Consider the following 18,518-nt stretch of genomic DNA (forward strand, 5'->3'; position numbering starts at 1 on the left):
CAATCCCTGCACAAGGCATACTTCAGCCATGAGATTTAAGATGTAATTAAATTATCAGATCCTTCAGGCAGAAGACGCAAAGCAATAATTATGATACTTTCCTAAGTTTGCCTGATCATAAAACTCAGCCTGGGATGGTTTTTTAATACAATATGTTTAATATATTTGAGGGCCTCTTAAAATACATATTCCTCAGCCCCACTCCAAACCCACTGAAACAGTGTTGTCTAGGGGAGGGGTATAGCAATGTGTTTTTCAAAGAGAGTGCCCTAAATGACAGTTATGGTCTGGCAGTTTGGGAAATATGTTAAGGAATAGCCTGTAGCTGGTAATGTCATGAGAGAGGTTTCATAGAAGAAGTGAGTTTTTAAAGAATTCATTTTTAAACTCTTTTCCTCTCTATTTTGGTTCCTGGTGGCAACAGTACGTTAGGCTAATGCTGGGTACCTAATAAATAGTGTTACCTGGAAAACTGGTAAAACCCACTGGAAGTACATTTCTGCCAAACGTTGGCCTTGGGGAATGAGGGTAATAAGAGAAGAGGAATCTGCAGACATGTGAGAAAGACTCTACAGGCAAAGGCACCGGATTGGGGGTGAGCCCGAAGCTGAACTCTCATGAATGAGAGTTCACTGGACACACTGCCACCGAAGTACCATATTTAAGCTGAACTTCTGTGTCTCCTTAGCCCTATTCCAGCATAGAAAAACAGTAGTAGATAAACATCTGGACAAAGAAATGAATATGCCACCATACTGATGCTGCCAGGTCTATACAGTTGTGCACCAAACGAATCAACACTGAAAATGCTCCTTTAAAACTCTGAACAAATATGAAACAAAATTTTATTCTTGAAGGAATGACACTTAACCTGCAGGATTATTTGAATCAGCCCAGTTTTCCCCACCAGAAAGAGCCATGAGAATATCTATCTGGGTTCTTCATGAAAACAAGTGGAAGGAATCCAAAGGGAAAACTGAAAGAAGCACTTGGAGTCACGTATAAAACAAAGGGAGGGTCTAGTGCCATTTGCACTTTTCCATTAACCAGCTGACCACCCAGCTTCCCCTGGCCTACGGTGTACCGCTGATAGCTGAGCAGAGAGCTGGACAGAAGGGGGCATCCCTTTGGGATTTGGGATTTGAAGTTTGGACAAGAGTAGAACAAGCTGATAACTCTCACCAACATCTATCACTTTCTGGCAAGCTCTGTCAGGCCCCAGTGCTCATCTGACTGTTCATAGATCCTATTTGTCAAGACTACCATTCTGCCTCTCCAGCTGATCCAGATGTCCTGCTGAAATTGAGTGATTTTCTCTTTTCAAAGTGCTGTCTTCTTTTGGTCAGGACCCTTACCTAATTTTCAAACAGAAACAAAATAATAAGCAGTCTCTGCGGAGCCTTCTGTGTCAAAAGATCTTATACTCTAAGCACGTGGAGGAATTATGTGTGCACGGTTCATGTACAGAGTGACATGCACTATGCTAACAATAGCCCCATCCTGTCCTCTGATGGAGAGCCCTTGGGATATTTAATTTGATTTACAAATGCAATGGAAAAATTGAAGTGTTTTTATTCCCCTTGCACTTTCTTCTTTCAATGAAACTACTGGTCTGAAAAGACAAAAAAGAAAACTGATAGGTAGAAAACAAACAGTACAGGAGAAACGAAATGACAGAGAAGGCAGGGTATTGAAGCTCTAGTATTGCAATCTAATATAGACACATTCTAGAAAAGATTTTTTCCAGCTTTATTGAAATTACTTGGCATATAACACTGTGTAAGTTTAAGGCGTATGTGTTGATTTGATACACTTACATTTGCAAAATGATGGCCACAGTAGCGCCAGTTAGCAAGCACCTCCATCACTTCAAGTACTTACACTTTCTGTTTTGTGGTGAGAACATTTAAGTTCTACTCTCTTAGCAACTGTCAAGTATATATCATAATAGAGTACTGTTAACTATAATCACCATGGTATACATTAAATTCCCAGAAATTATTTACTTTTTTTGCTATCAGCTTTATTAAGTTATAATTGGCATATATAATTGTGATTTATTTAAAGTGTACATCATGGTGATTTGATAGACATACCCATTTGTGAAAAAAAATTCCCTGCATTTAGTTAATTAATACATCCATCACCTCACATATTTATCTCGGTTTTTCCTTTTTTTTCCTTTTCTTTTCCTGGTGAGATCATTTAAAGTTCTTCTCTCTTAGCAAATCTCAATTATATAATACAGTGTTATCAAGTATAGTCACCATGTTTTATATTAAATACCCTCAGATCTCATTCGTTTAATAGCTGAAAGTGTATACCATTTTATCAAACTCTCCTATTTTCTCTATCCCCTAACCCCTGGTAATCACCATTCTAGTCCCTGTTTCTATGAGTTTGCCTTTTTTTGTTTTTTTTTAGACTCCACACACTAGTGATACCAGGCAGTATTTGCCTTTCTCTCTCTGGCTTATTTCACTTAGCACACTTAGCATAAGGTCCTCAAGGTCCATCCATGTGGGCATAAATAGCAGGATTTCCTTTTTTAAGGCTGAATAATATTCCAATGTATATGCATTGTACTATGCCTGTCCCCTTATTACTGTGATTAATAAATATTAAGTTAAATTTATTTTAAGCTATTAAATAAATGATTAAAGCAAATATAACATTAAAGCAAATTAATATTTGCCTTATTAAAGCAAATGTAAGGTTTGGTTATGATATTTATGAATAAGCCACTATATAGCTTGATTTTAAAACATACTTATGAAAAAAGTCATAAGCAAATTTAAATTGCAAATGACAAATGTGGAAGAATATTCACAAAAATTAAAATGAATATATCATTATTATAGAAAGAGCTGATACAAATCACTAAGAAATGTTGTTAACACTGAAATATGGGCATAGGCAGATCATACTCAGAAGAAAACTACCTATGAATGAGTTCAATGCCCTATTCAATTTTATAATAATTTGGAAATTTAAAAATACAATTATTTAATGAGAATATTCAAGACTGGCTAAGGTGCGGTGACATAGGCAATCTATTTCACATCTAGTAAAAGTATAGATGGGTCTAACTTTTGTGAAAAATTGTTTGGTAATATGCCTGGAGGTTTAGAGCTGTCAATTCAGTAGTTAAACAACTAGAATGTTAGCACAGGCAATAAGTGATGTGAAATAATACATTTATGATCCTAATTGTATATTTTAAAATATATTTACCCACAAGGTCTGCTACTTTGGGAGTACTTACTTCATAGTCCCCAAATTTTTTCATATTACAATAGCATATGATTTCTCTCCAAGTTCAGTTTTTACAGTGCCTAGAACTTATTACTCTGGTGTCTGCATAATGTAGGGTTTTTTTTTTTGTTTTAGACCCATTCTATTACACAGTCAAGTCACTGCCAGATTCCCCAATCCATTTTTAACTGGTCTAAAATTTTCTCATACTTTTCACTCTCCTTTCATGTCCCTGGCACTAGATGCTGGTTTTCTTTCAGGATGATTTTTACCAACAAACAGATTTTTCTTACTTTATAAGAGTAAGAGATTTGGAAAGAAAAAAATTCCTTCATAAGAAGCAAATGTTAATTTATTCTAGAAAAGTTCTAGAAAAAGTGGGGTATTAAATCTCAGATGCAGAGGGGGTACTAAAGTATATTTATCCAAAGGGTCTGGAAGGAGGAAATTATGCTGTGGTTATCCAGATCGAAGGAGACCAAAGATTTCATTATTTATTTATTTATATATACTTCTTTATGTTCCACAATTAACATGTTTTATTTATGATTATAATATTTTGTATAATTATATTGATATATGTTATAGATATGATTTGTATATTATAATATAATAATGTTATAATTATAAACAAATAATGCTTATAAACAAACTATAAATTTGTTTCTGACTGTAAAAGGCAGTATTGCTGTATGGGTATAGGCACTACTTCTGGAGCCCTGCTGCCTGTTCATATCCTGGATCCATTATGACTATTTGAGTAATCTTACATAAGTTATTTATCCTCTCTGTGCTTCAGTTTCCTCACCTGTAAAATGGGGATAATCACAGTACCCTACATCATCAGGTTCTTGTGATGATTAAATGCGCAAAGTATGTGAAAGGCACAGATCAGTGACAGCCAAATAGTAAGTGCTATATTAAAGCTCAACCTTAATTATTCTATTCTAAATAAATGTGTTCTAGAATGTTCTGAAAACTAAATGACCTAAAATTTAAAAATTAGAACCAAGTTTGGAAAACAGATAGAGGTTCCCAAGTACTGGTTAAAAAGTACAGTAATACCACTGCTAATTAGTTATCATTTACTTGTTTTTTACTTTGTGCTAGAGACTATCCTAATCATTTTACATATATTTACTCATTTAATTATCACAGAAAAAGTTGTGAGTTATGGTATTATTATCCCCATTTTATAGACAAGGACACTGAAAAAACACAGGTTTAGAAATTTACCTAAGGTCATAGAAGAAGGACGTGAGACACCAGAATTCAAATCCAAGTCTTCCTGACCCCAAGACTAGAGTTCTTAATCATTATGGGGCAATTAATTTTTCTGGCAAGTTACAGCAAATTATTGATAGCTATAACTGAAATTTATAATATTCTTTAAAATTTTGTCTATTATTAATTAGTTGATATTAATGCTTGTTATTTATTTAAAGAGTAAGAGTCATTTATTATAAATAATAATTGAATCTTAGCCATGCCTATTAAAAATCTAATTGTTTGTACAATACAGTATAACCTTATCACCATTATTTCTGTGGTGACTGTTACCAAAAGACAGTGTTAGAGGAAAATAAACATCGCCTGATTACTTACCCTCATAAGCCCAAACCTATACAATCATGAGAAGATATAAAAATTCCAGTGACACAGTTACTGGCATGAGCACTAGTTTGTTTTGTTATGGCTGTTCCTTATATACTAATGCACCACTTAAAAAAAAATAAAGTTGGCACAGTACCTTGAATATTCAAATAGTTGACCCCAGTGGAGTGAATGTCTACTGAGGGACCTTCTTAGAAGTATTATAATATGGAATATTTGAGGCCCTGCTTCTTATTCTGGGAGTGGGTATCAAGGTCCACTCCTCATTCCCAAATATGTATGGATGCACGGGGCTGCAAAATGAAAGACCAGAGAAGGAAAAGTCTCAGGTACTGCTCTAGACAGTTAACGAGCCATCGAGGCAGAGATGCTCATCTTGGGACGTCAGCAGCACCTCTCAAGACTATGCCGTGTATTCTAATGAAGACATTCTTGGCAAACTTCATTACTAACAAAAGAACTAACAAAGGATTGACAAAGTCTTAAAATTATCTTGTCCCTAATATAAATTAATTGTAAGCTCTTCATTAAATGCATCAGAATACGGTCTAATGAGGAGTTTGCAGCTTAGGGTGGCTGTTCTGCCACTCTCTGTGCTGAGACCATTCCAGGGAGAGTAGACTCTTTGATTAAAGTGATTAAGGTAATCAGCCAGGCTGATTCAGACACTCAATCTAGCTGCTGCCAGTGGACCTATTGGTAATCACCAGAAGAGTGCACTTTGGAGGAGAATTTCTCTCTACAAGTACCCTTGTGTTTGTTCAAGTCGAAACTAAGTTGGAGAATGAACTGTGCTTGAAAGTTTTCTGGCTGCCCAAACTACAACTTGCATTATAGTGTGTCCCTGACCACTGGGCTCTGCTCATATACTAAGCAGTACACGCTTTTGGCGCCTGTACCCCTTTCGAATAAACTGCTTTGCACACAGTGAGCCCTGGATAAATTGTTGTGACTGAGAAAAACTCCAACTTGAATTAATCCAGGTCACTTAAATTTTATGTTTGTATCATTAAGGCCTCCATCTTGGTGATGTGCCTTGATGACAGCGACCACCCTTGAGAATTTTTTTTCATACCAAGTACTGTGCTCTTTACTAGCCGTATTGACAAAGTCCCTCCCGCCCAAAAGTTTTAGTCTTAATACCCTTCTCTTCTTCTATTGATGCTATCTAGATATTCCTACTTGTGGAGACCCTACAACTTCCACTTTTTAATCTTAAAGCTGGAAGAAACCTGAGAGAGAATTTAGTGCTACCACCTCACAATACAGGTCTGCTTTTTCCAATGTGGTAGCCACTAGCCACATGTGGCATGAGGAGAAGGAGCCAGAAAGGCCATGTCTGGGCACATCAGGCACTTGCTGGGGAAAGGAGAGAGTACAACTTTCCAGTTTGGGGAAAATCAATAGCCTCATGAAATCATCCCTCACAGTTATTTACAGAGTTTTGAGTTTTGATGCGTGTAGTGAATTTCCGATGTGAACAAATTTCCAAAACTCTCAAAACTGTAATTTTCCTCACTACTTTCACTGGCTACAGTACAAATTTTATTCAAGAAGACTTGAGTGAAAAGGTAAGAGCTGTCACAATAAAAGATTGTTTAATCTCCTCAGTAAATTTTCTAATTTACTGATCCTTGAGCTAATCCGATAATACCTTCCAATCTTGCCAAGTCACATTTTAGGGAGCTACAGGTGTTGGTGGCGCTACTCCAGTGATCTATCAAGCAACCCCAAGTGTTCATTACATGGTCAACAAGGTGACAGAAGAGGCTATAATGCACACATTTGATTTTACTTCCCAAATCTAATGTCCCTTGGGAATATTTAGTACTTTGAGCTAGACTTGAGAAGTCCAAAAGATCTAGGATCAGACTGACAGTGTATATGTAGAGAGCAGAAGCAGCATCTTCACAGCAAGCATGAGCAAAAGTGGCTGAAGGGAGGTGTCTTCCTTCAGGAGCTGACAAATGCCATCAGCAAGACATCCTCCCAGAAGAAGCTGGCACAGCTGTTGTGAGCACATGAGAGGTTGCCTGGGAGTTCTAGAAATACTTGGATGGATTTCTGGAGGGTATGAAGCAAGGTCTGAAGTACCATGGTTTTGAAGATGGAGGTAACAGGTCAGCAAAATCTGGTTATAAGTGCTAATGCAACCTTGTCACCACAGAAGCACACATTCTGAAGTAGCTTGAATTGCACTTGGCAAACATGTCCCACCTTAATCTCACACACACCCTGTATTATCCCCATCAGCTATCACTGCCACTTCACAATGGAAGGTCCTGAGGTTCAGCGGAAGTGTGTTTCTTAACTTGGTTCAGGATCCATTTCCCCCAACATTGCCAGATCCCAGATTTCTTTTGAGGAATCACCTTCACCCGTTCCTTATGGGCAGACTTTGCAGAACAGTAGATCTAAGTGCCTGCCCTCCCACTATGGAAACCACGAGACTCCTCCTGCCGAAATTTCCTCCCATCGCCACACCAACATCCTGTGCTGCTGAGGAATGGGCATGTGACCCAAGCTTGGCCAATAGCACTTTCTCTTCTAGAATCTTGAATCTTGAGTTTGAATTGCTCAAGGATGGAAGAAACAGAGTCCATCTTCCCAGCTGCAGGGCCTGGGATAGACTCTTCAGCAGTCCCAATCACTTAGACCTTTCAAAACTGCCTTACACCTTTGCAATGAATTCCATTTTTCACTTATGTAAAAGTTTCTGTTATTTGTAACTATTATGGGTTGAATTATGTCCCTCCAAAATTCATGTGTTGAAATCCTAATCCCCAAGACCTCAGGATGTGCTGTTATTTGGAACTACAGTCTTTGCAGACATCGTTAGGTAAGATGAGGTCAGACTGGAGTAGAATAAGCCTCTAATCCAATATGACTGGTATCGTTATAAACAGAGAAATTTGGACACACACATACAGAGAACACCATGTGAAGATGAAGACAGAGATCAGGGTGATGCTTCTACAGGCCAAAGAACATCAAAGATTGCCTGCAAAGCACTGGAAGTTAGACAAGAGGCATGGAACAGATTTTTACTCACAGCCCCAGAAGGAACCAAATCTGCTGACACCTTGATCTCAGACTTCTGACCTCCAGAATTGAGAGACAGTAAATTTCTGTGGCTTAAACCATTTAGTTTGTATAACTTTGTTATAACAGATTTAGCAAACGAATGCAATAACCAAAAAACCCAACCTGACTTTTTAAAAAAGGATGAATATTCCTGGGGAATTTAAGTTATTGGTTAGGAAAGACTTGAGCAGCCTGAGGAGAGGAGTTACTATACTGGGAAATCTATATACAAAGTTAATAGGCTGGCCCCTAAATATAGATAAAATGCCTATGTTTTTCCTGAATTCAGAGGATTAAAAAAATTGATGAGACCAAGCAGATTATTTTTCAGTTAGCAGATAAATGCTGGAGATAAACAATAACACAATTTGAGCAGTTCAAGTCTGAGAAAATGTGTATGATGCACAATTCTCAGGATAAGTTTCTCTGTCACAAGCACTAAGTGTTTTGCTTCTGCTTGGTGTCTAAAAATGATGGATTATATTCACTGTTCTCCAGTTGATTCCTTGATATGATGTTAGCATCTGCTCTGAGTCACAAGTTAATACGGCATGGGCAGAAAGCCCGGTTTTGATCTGATTACGGTAACTAACTTTATCTTTTTAGTGCCCAAGGATTAAATGGTCCCTAATTAACTCTTATTCTTTCATCAAATAGCTATTGAGTATATACTTGGGGACAGGATAGGATGGTGGATAAGACAGGAAGGTTTTCAACCGCACAGGGAGCAGCAAATGATACAGGAATTAATGGTCAAGTGTATTGTGGGGAAGTAGCATTTCACCTGCTAAGTCCAAGTCAAGTGAGAATTAGCAGTCCAAAGCAGGGTACAATGTTTGGGGGGAAAAGTGTTCCTGGCAGAGTAGAAGGTACTATGAAAACCTAGAAATGAAAGGGAGTACTTTGGCAAGGTAGAGACACTGAGAGAAGTTCATCGTGGACAAGAGACGAGGCTGGAGAGACCAGGAAAGCTAAATGAAGGAGTCTGGATTATCCTAATGGGGAGCCATCAACGAGTTTTAATTTAGGAAGTGACATGATTCTATGTCACTTCCTTAAGATACCTTCCTTAAGATTATTCTAGTAGCTGTCTGGAGTCTAGATGTACAGAAACCAATTAGAAATCTGCTGGCATGGTGAGAGAGAGAGCGAGATTGAACTAGATATGATAAGGGCCATGGAAAAGGAGAGAGCATTAAGTGTGGGAGAGGAAAATGCCATGCCCCCTGACTGGGGAGGTTGCATTTCATACCAGTCTGGCAAACACTACCATTCTTGCTTGTTGCCATGGGTTCCATGAGGCCACTGGGTAGCTCCAACATGATCCACTGCTGAAGATCAGTGAACCCCCTGATAGAGTTCCCCAAGCAGCGACCATTTCCCATGAGATTTGCATGGGAACTCTGACTTCTGGCAGATGCCCAGCAGACTGTCCATAATCCAGTACCTCTCACACCCGGTGGCACAGCAGATCTGGCAAGCCTATAGCTCCCATCTCATCTACTTTTTTCCAAACAACACTTAGAACCAGGAAATGTTGGATTGTGGACAGCTAGGATGAGTGTCCCAGCCCCAGCCCTCCCCTTACCTAGAAGTTGTCAACTCTCTACTGAATTGCCTTTTTCTTCTTTCCAACAGTTACAAGGGGAAGGCAGCAAGTCTGCTGGCTAAGCAAATATCCAACTGGGAAACAAAATTTAAGTGGGGTGCAGCCATCTTCAGGATCACTGAGTTTCCCAAAAGGGAACTCTTTCTCTCTCTCTAGAAGTCCTCTTCTATTGATTGGGGGTTGCTTGTATTTGTAAGGCTTATTTTCTGCAGAAAGTTGTTTAGTCCCAGAAACTGTTGGTTCCCTGAGTTCAGAATTCTAGGTATCTAATACCTTTTCTAACACAGACTTGGGACTGGCTACAACTCAGAGCACAAGTTAAAATCCTGCTCAACTTCTTACCATAGTAACTCAAACGTTTGATTCTAAAATTCTTTGGGGCATCTAAATATGGGAACATAAAATTTTAGTAGGACATTTTTTAAATGGCAGGATGGGTTAGCTGTCTACCTTCTTAAAGCATTTGATTGAGCTATACATTCTTAAGCATTGAAATGCCTAATAGTTTCAGGTACATAACCTACTCACTTGGTAGGGAGTTACTATTGTAAGCACTTTGCTGATATATGTAGCTTCCTTGGTGAGACTGACAAAGAAGCAGCATAATTAATTGAAAGAATGGCATTTAGGTATGATAAGGAAGAAAAAAATTGACGAGTGGCCGTCTAAGCCCCAAATCACCAATCTCAATTTTTTTTTTTTTTTAAATTAAGAGTTGATTAATAGACCAGGTCAGCCTGTCAGGAAATAAAATGTAAAGTGATCTTTGAATACACTGAACTTTAAATTCCAAAACTTTCCACCAGTCAAAGGTGGTATTGCACTCAAGTGGACACTGAGTTCTCGATATAATTAAGGCTGATGCTTCTGGCTGTCTTTCTGAGGTCACCATCCTTACGTGGCTGATTAGATTCCACTCCTGAGAACAGATACTAAACACATTCCCAATGACAGCAATTGCTTTAAATTCCTTAAAGCCTTCAAAATAGAGAGTGTTTAATTTAGAGCTCTTAGTTAAAATAATTAGCAATTAAGACTTCAGGAAATTATACTTAAATCACTCCTGTAGAACCCTTGAAAACTTCTAAACCAATTCAGAAGTTCCTATATGATAAAAGAGTAGATTGCTCATTGTGAAAGTTTTCGAACCAACTTTTCCTCTACCTTTTAAATTGAAATCTCATGTAGCCTTAATGTAACTCTAACAGAACACTAGGCTCAGTTCCAGGATCGCTGAACCGGTGAAAGGGTACCCTTGCTGGGGTTTTGTCTTTGGCAATTTAATCAATGACTCCTCTTCGACTTCATCCTAAGATAGGAATATCACCCCATCACAGACCCAAAGATTTCAAAACACCCTTCCTGATTACAAAAAAAGTCTAAACTTCTTCTGCCTCCAAGAAGCAGTTCCTCATTAACTGGAATTTGAGACATGATTCTGGGGGCTGCCCTCATGAACTGGGGCAATGCTTGTCTTTGGTTCTGCCCTATCCTCCACTCTCCACCCTTCCCCCTCCCCAATTCAGGATCCACTGTTCCCAAGCCCACAGTGCCTTCCGCATCCTTTGAAATGGCAAGGATCTCCTCCTACCTCACCTTTTGATCAAAACTACTGGCCCTATATCCCAGAATCTATCAGGGAGCCAACAATTTGACATGCTTATCTTAAAAGGCAGTTCTATGAAGGCATTAATGAACAACAATGGCATAACTTCCTCAGAAAAATATTTGTTTTCGAATTTCAGCCTTCAGTACCTTCATCTGAAATAGTGGCACTCTGGCAAAGACAGAGGAAGAGGTATTGTGAGACAAAGGGGCCTCCTCAATTCATATATTCCAGTCAGCCCTTAGTTTTATGATTGACTTCACTCACATATTTCATAAAATTATGAAACCAAGAGCTGGAAAGGATTTACAGATAAGTCCACACTTCCACTTTAATGATAACCAACACCCCCCCCCACCAAAAAAAAAAAAGCAGCACAGAAAAGTTAAGAAAACCATCCCACTGTTACTGAACAGAGAGAAGCCAGGACTCCTGGCTCCAGTTCTGACACTTGTCCCCTTATCTCGCAGACTTTCTGTTAATGAGCTTTCCAGAAAATATGCGTGCGCTACTAATTCTTTTTATCTGTCATTCACGATTGGGCAAGGTGAGATGGGGTTGGAGAAAACGTCTATAGCATCTCCAAAAGGCACGGTCAGATTTAAAAAGCATAATTAATATTAGAATATACTTCCACATTGGGAAAATGAAAATGCTATTGCTTTGATAACAAAAACTACAGGTAGTAAATTGTAACAAAATACTGGCAGGGAACAATGTCATCCTGTGCATATCAATGATTCTCAAAGGCTAGAGGCATATCAAAACCTCCACAGGAAGAATGAGGCTCTCAGCTTTATCTGAAATATATAAAATATTTTGACTATCTTTTTAAAATTTTCATTCTGATTATGAAATACTTCAAAAAAATAGAAAAATATAGAAAAAGTATACTCATCACATATTCACTCCCCATATTGAAAACATTAATTGTTCGATCATATTTGCTTAATTTTGCCTGTTTGTTGTTTAAATTTTTTAAATACATAAAACATACAGGCACAGGTAAACTCCATCAGCAATGTGCCTTCCTGCCCCTCTCTGAGCGACAAGCACCCTAATCAAGTATGCAAATATCTTTGCCTTTTAATTTATTCTATTTCACCACATATACATATATGAATAAATAATGGATGTTATTGTTTGATGTATTTTTAAAGTTTATATAAAGAATACTACTATTGCATTTATTTATTTTTTTTTAAGATTTTAAAAATTTGTTTATTTGTTTATGGCTGTGTTGGGTCCTCCTCTCTGTGCGAGGGCTCTCTCCAGCTGTGGCAAGTTGGGGCCACTCTTCACTGCGGGTGCGGGCCCCTCACTATCGCGGCCTCTCCTGTTGCGGAGCACAGGCTCCAGACGCGCAGGCTCAGTAATTGTGGCTCACGGGCCCAGTCGCTCCGCGGCATGTGGGACCCTCCCAGACCAGGGCTCGAACCCGTGTCGCCTGCGTTGACAGGCAGACTCCCAACCACTGCGCCACCAGGGAAGCCCCTGCATTTATTCTTTTACAGCTTTTTTTTTCATTAAACATGCTACTCATGAGATCTTTTTCATACTGATATATGAGATCTAGTTAATTCATTTTAACTGCTGTACAACATTTGATGTGTAAATAAACCCAGCTTATCTCTCCAGTGTTCTACTAAGGTACAGTTATATTGTTTTCATTTTTGCAAACAGTGCTGCAATGAAATTTAGTCTATGACCCCTTGTGCACATGTGTGAAAGTTTTTCTAAGCAATATAACTGGAAATGGAATTTTAGAATCCAAGCATGCATTTCCATGAATACTAATAATGAAATACTGTTTTCCAAAGTGTTTGTGCCAATTTATCCTCCTGCTAGCATTACATGAATCCTGTTTCCCCACAGCCATACCAACATTTGGTGATATCAGATGTGTCTTTCTTATCTCTTGGGGATGAAATAATATCTCATATTGTTTTAATTTGTATTCCCTATGTATCACTGAAGTTGAGTATATTTTCATATAGGTATGAAATAACCCATTTCCCCTTATGTGAACTGCTTTTTCATATCCTTTTACCATTTTCTAATGTGTCATTTTCTTTTTCTTATTGATTAATAGGAGTCTTTATGTATTCTGAATACCATTCCTTTGTCACTTAAATAGACAGAAAATATCTTTTCTCTGTGTGGGTTGCTTTTTTGCTCCGTTCATGGTGTATTTTATCATGCACACGTTTTTAACTTAATGAAGCAAATTGATCACTATTTTGTTTTGCTATTTTTATTTGTTAAGAAATCTCTCTTACCTGACATCATAAAATATTATTCTATATTATTTTTTGAGTTTTAAAGGTTTGCTTTTTACGCTTAGATTTTAGTCCATCTGCAGTTTATTTTTATATATGGTATTAAGTAGGAGTCTAACATCCTTTTCTCTAAGGATAGCCCATTGTCACAGCACCATATCTGACGAACCCAGCTTTCCCCCATGGGTTTTTAAGGTCACTCTATGCTACAGATCTACAATAGAGATGGGTCTGTTTCTCGGACTCTAGTCTCTTCCATTGATGTATTTGTCTCTCCCCATGTCAATAACACTGCTTCATTTAATATGATTATATAGTAACTTTTACTCCTGGTGGGATCTCCTCTTTTTATTCTCCTTCTCTTTCTACACCTTATTCTCCATCTCTTCCTATAAACTTATTTTAGGCTACTCTGGGATTTTACTTTTATATGACATTTACAGTCATCTTATAAAGTTCTGTGAAATTAAATTTACTTTATAAATCAATTAAGAGGACTGTTATCCTCCTAATATTAAGCCTTCTAGTCCTTCTGTATGTCTTCTCTCTATGTATTTAACTCTTCTTTGGGGTCTTTCCATAGAATTTTGTAATTGTCTTCATAAAAATATTGCACTTCTTTTGTTAGACTTAATTTTAGGTATATTTACTACATGTTAGGGAAGGTATGAAAGGACACTACTGACTTTATACATTGATCTTGCAACCATGAATCTAGATGAACTATCATTGGCTCTAGCAGTTTGTAGATTTTCTTATATTTTTCCATGTAGACAATCATATCATTAGCAATAATAACTATTTTTCTTTTTCTTCCTGATTTTTTCACATTAAAAATTGTTTAACTGTCCTACTTAAATTGTCCTACTACACTGGCTAAAATCTCCAGTACAATATTAAAATGAAGTGGTGAGAATAAGCCTCATTTACAAGGGGCTTAAATGGTGTTTCTAATGTTTCCCCATTAAGAATGATATTTGCTGTAAACTTTTGGTTGATATTCTATATCAGATTAAGGAAATTTCCTCCTATTCTAATTTTGGTATGAATGTATGAATTGCATTGTTTTTTTTTACCCTGAATACGTACTTAATTTTATCAAATAATTTTTCTGAATCTGTTGGGATAATTAATTTTTCAGCTTCAATTTTATATGATTTGTTTAATTTAAACAATGTTGGTATTTTTCATATGAACCCCACTTGGTCATACTATATATTTTAGTACATTTTTGGATTTTTTATTAATAGTTTATTGATGATTTTGCATCATTTTCAGAAATTAAATTAGCCAGCAGTTTTCCTTTGTGGTACTATAGTTCTCACAAGTTTGGGTTTCAAACGTTTACAGTCCTTATGGAATGAATGGTAGAGCATTTCCTTTTTTCTACTTTCTGAAAGAGTTTGTACAAAAAAGTAATTATATCTTTCTTAAATGTGTAGGACTTGCCTGTAAAACTTTCTGTGTCTGATTAACTTTAACTGGATTTTCTTTTTTTAAACTACTGATCCAATCTCTTTAACAATTATAAAACACTACATCTTTTGTGTAGTCATTTTGGTAAATTTGGAATTTTTTTAGAATTTCATTCTTTTGACTAAAGCTTTCAAATTTATTACCATACAGTTCCCAAATACACATGTACACACACACACACACACACACACACACACACACACAGACTCAATCTGCAATTTTATTTTATTCCTAATATGATTTAACTATGCCTACCCTCTTGGTTTCTTTATTAGTCTTGCTCAAAATCTTACTATTTTGTCTTTTCAAAGAACCAATGTTTGGTTTTGTTGACACTCATTATTGCGTTTTTTTTTTTTTCTGTTTCATTAATTTCATTATTTCACTAAATTTCACTCATTTTCTTTGGACAGATTGCATATAAATGTCTAGATTTGGGGTTTCCAAAACAAAGTTAAGAATTGTGAAATCAAATCTAAACTCCAGGGAGGCAAAGGCAAGGGCTCCTGACTTCCAGGGGATACGTCTTCATTTCTGCTCAGCTTCTAGACGTCCTTGTTTTCTCCCCATGCTGCCTGGGTGGGGTTTTTTTAAGGTGACCTTTTCATTTAGACTGAAAACACTTCAAAGGGCTTGTCTCTAGGTGACAGTTGCCATTTTATCTTCCTTTCCTTGCCTGGACCCAAGGCCCCCTCTCCTGACTCCATCTAAGTGTTAAATCCAAAGCATCTGGATTCCCAGGGACCCATATGCTCTTCCCCAAGGCAGAATTAGCCTTCCTCAGTTGCCATTCAGGTTTCTAGTCTCTTCAGTTATTGCACATGGGGAGAATTCCATTTCTTCCTTGGGGGCTCAGATATCCAATAATTTTGTCGTTGTTATTCTTACACATTTTCCTGTCTTCTAGGTGTTTGTAGCAAGAGGGTGTCTCTGTTATCCTAGTTGACCATCTTGTTGGAATGGCAAGTTTTCAATTTAGATTTTAAGACATAATTCAATATTTAGATAATTCATGCTTCTGTTAGATGATATTAATAAATTGCTACCATTTATAGCAATGCAACATAGGCGCAAGGTGCTTCATATATATTGTCATATTTAGTTTTTACAACAACTATTTTACAGATGAAGAAGCTGAGGATTGGGGTTTTGAAATAATTTTCCCAAGATCTCTCAGTTATTCAACAGCAGAGCCAGGATGCAACTCACATCTGACTGACCCCAAAACAGATGTGGCTGATTCCCAAGCCCTTGGGGTTTTTTTGGTGGTTGTTGTTTGTTTATTTTGGTGTCTCTGTGTTGTGTTTTTTGTTTGTTTGGTCGGTTGGGGTTTTTTTGGCTCTTCTGCTGTTCAACATCATCCTTTCCTTATACAAACCTACTAGTTCCAGAGATTTCAGTAAAAACCTGAAAGGCAAGTGTTTGCAAGGCAGAAACAGAGACACAGACACAGAGAACAAACGTCTGGACATCAATGGGGGGAAACAGGGGTGGGAAGAATTGGGAGACTGGGATTGACATACATACGCTACTACGTATAAAATACATAACTAATGAGAACCTGCTGTATAGCACAGGGAACTCAGTGCTCTGTGGTGACCTAAATGGGAAGGAAATCCAAAAAAGAGGGGAGATATATATATATAGCTGATTCACTTTGCTGTAAAGCAGAAACTAACACAACACTGTAAAGCAACTATACCCCAATTAAAAAAAAAAAAAAAGAATCTATATAAAACAGACAAAACTCGAAAACAAAAAAAACCAACTCTCCGTGGACTTTCACCTTAAAGTGCCTCTAGACTCTCTACTTACCCACTGAAAATTAATAACTATGTTTTGAATAAAGATTTATAATCACAAATGTTACAGCTTAAGGAGAGAATTAAGAAAGGAGAAACGGATTTCCACAACATCCAGTGGATCATTTTTGGAGGTGAATTCCAAGCATGTGAATGTACTGCAAACCTTCCCTGAGGACTGAGTGCAAAGCAGCTGGCTGGTACTTCTAAGCTTCTCACAGTTCGGCACAGTGGCTCCTAATACTGGCAGAGCCCCTGTGTCACCAGGATCTGCAGAGCGTGGCAAGCCAAATGAAAGAGGAAGTTTGCAATTAATTAAAAATAAATGAAAACAAAAATCTTCCCCCAGTGGTTTGCTTCTCATCTTGGTTGCGATCCACAGTCAACATGTGGAGGCCACGTGGGGCATTTATCAAATGGAAAAGGTATAAGACTGTATCAAAGAGACCACAGACTGTGGCTCTGGACCACACTAATAATTCTTTTAAATCCTCTCATTCCACCTCATCAGGAGACACAGCAGCATTTTAAATCTGACTGACCCGTATAAATCACCTTTCTACTCATCCAGCTGTGAAATTAACAGTGGAGGAAGACAGGTCTTGTCAAGCTTGCTGTGCTGAGCTGCTGAAGGGTTCAGAATAAATGGGGGCGGGGACAGAGACATGGGAGGAAATGAGGGGCCTGAGCTGTGATCTGCACATCAGCCTCTGTTTACAGGTGCCTGCTGTTGTGGATCCAGTACCAGCACCGGAAAGGGGTTTACCAAGAAGGCACAAGTGGTCTGGCATCATCTGTTCCACCGAAGTGCTGAGGGCAGTGAGACTAGGGGCCCATAGCAAAGGCGGCTGGAACAGATGTCACACCCTCCAGCAGGTTAAACCATTGGAATTCAAAAAATAAACCCAGAGGTACTTTCCATTCTTAGTGGCACCTAAACTCACCAGTGTCCTGGAATAGGGTAGTTAAACTTTCTTGATCTTGTTCTCCTAAATTTTTAAGTAATACTCTTACTAGATGTTAAGAAGAAAAGAAAAAGAAGCTAATTCACAATGAAGTTACATCAATAAATAACTAAATCATGCTATAATTTTGTGTTGTTTGAAGACGTGGTTTAGAAGAGGTAGAACCAACCTCTTACTCCTAAACTCCCAAAATTTCTTCCACAAACTCACCAATCTCCACCATGACACTGTCAATGAGACAGTGTATTTCTTCTATCCTCATATTATATCTGGATAGCTAGCCTGACTTTAAGAAGAACTGGGGTTTATATTTTGTTCTACAGCAGACAAAGACCAGTCTTATCATTAGATTCTTACGTACTAGAAAATTAAAGAGAGTGAAAAATCACCTTGCCAGCTCTCCACCACGTGCCTGTGCACACGTGTGCACAGACGAAAACAGAAATCTAGATGAATGTAAATGTAGCAGCACCTATGAGGCTTTGGGCTGCACTCTGTGTGATTTAGCCTGATGCCAGCATAGAAGGGCCTAGGCGAGAATATCTATGATTGCATTGCATGCCAGTAGACCAGAGAAGTACAAGCAAGATTATTAGTTAGCAATTGCTGTCAACCATTTTATTAATATCATGGGCATGAAGGATTATGCTGATGGCCTTACATTTATTATCCCAGGTTTTCCTCAAAAGATGTGGGACAGGATTTATTCTCCCTTTTTCATAGATGAGACACTGGCTCAGAGATGTCATGTAATATCAAAGATCACAATTTATAAGACAGAAATTGGAATTTGAAGCAAAGTCTGATGCTAAAATGTCACAAAGACTT

The sequence above is a fragment of the Kogia breviceps genome, chromosome 9, assembly GCF_026419965.1.
Source record: "Kogia breviceps isolate mKogBre1 chromosome 9, mKogBre1 haplotype 1, whole genome shotgun sequence".
NCBI classification, from domain to species: domain Eukaryota; kingdom Metazoa; phylum Chordata; class Mammalia; order Artiodactyla; family Physeteridae; genus Kogia; species Kogia breviceps.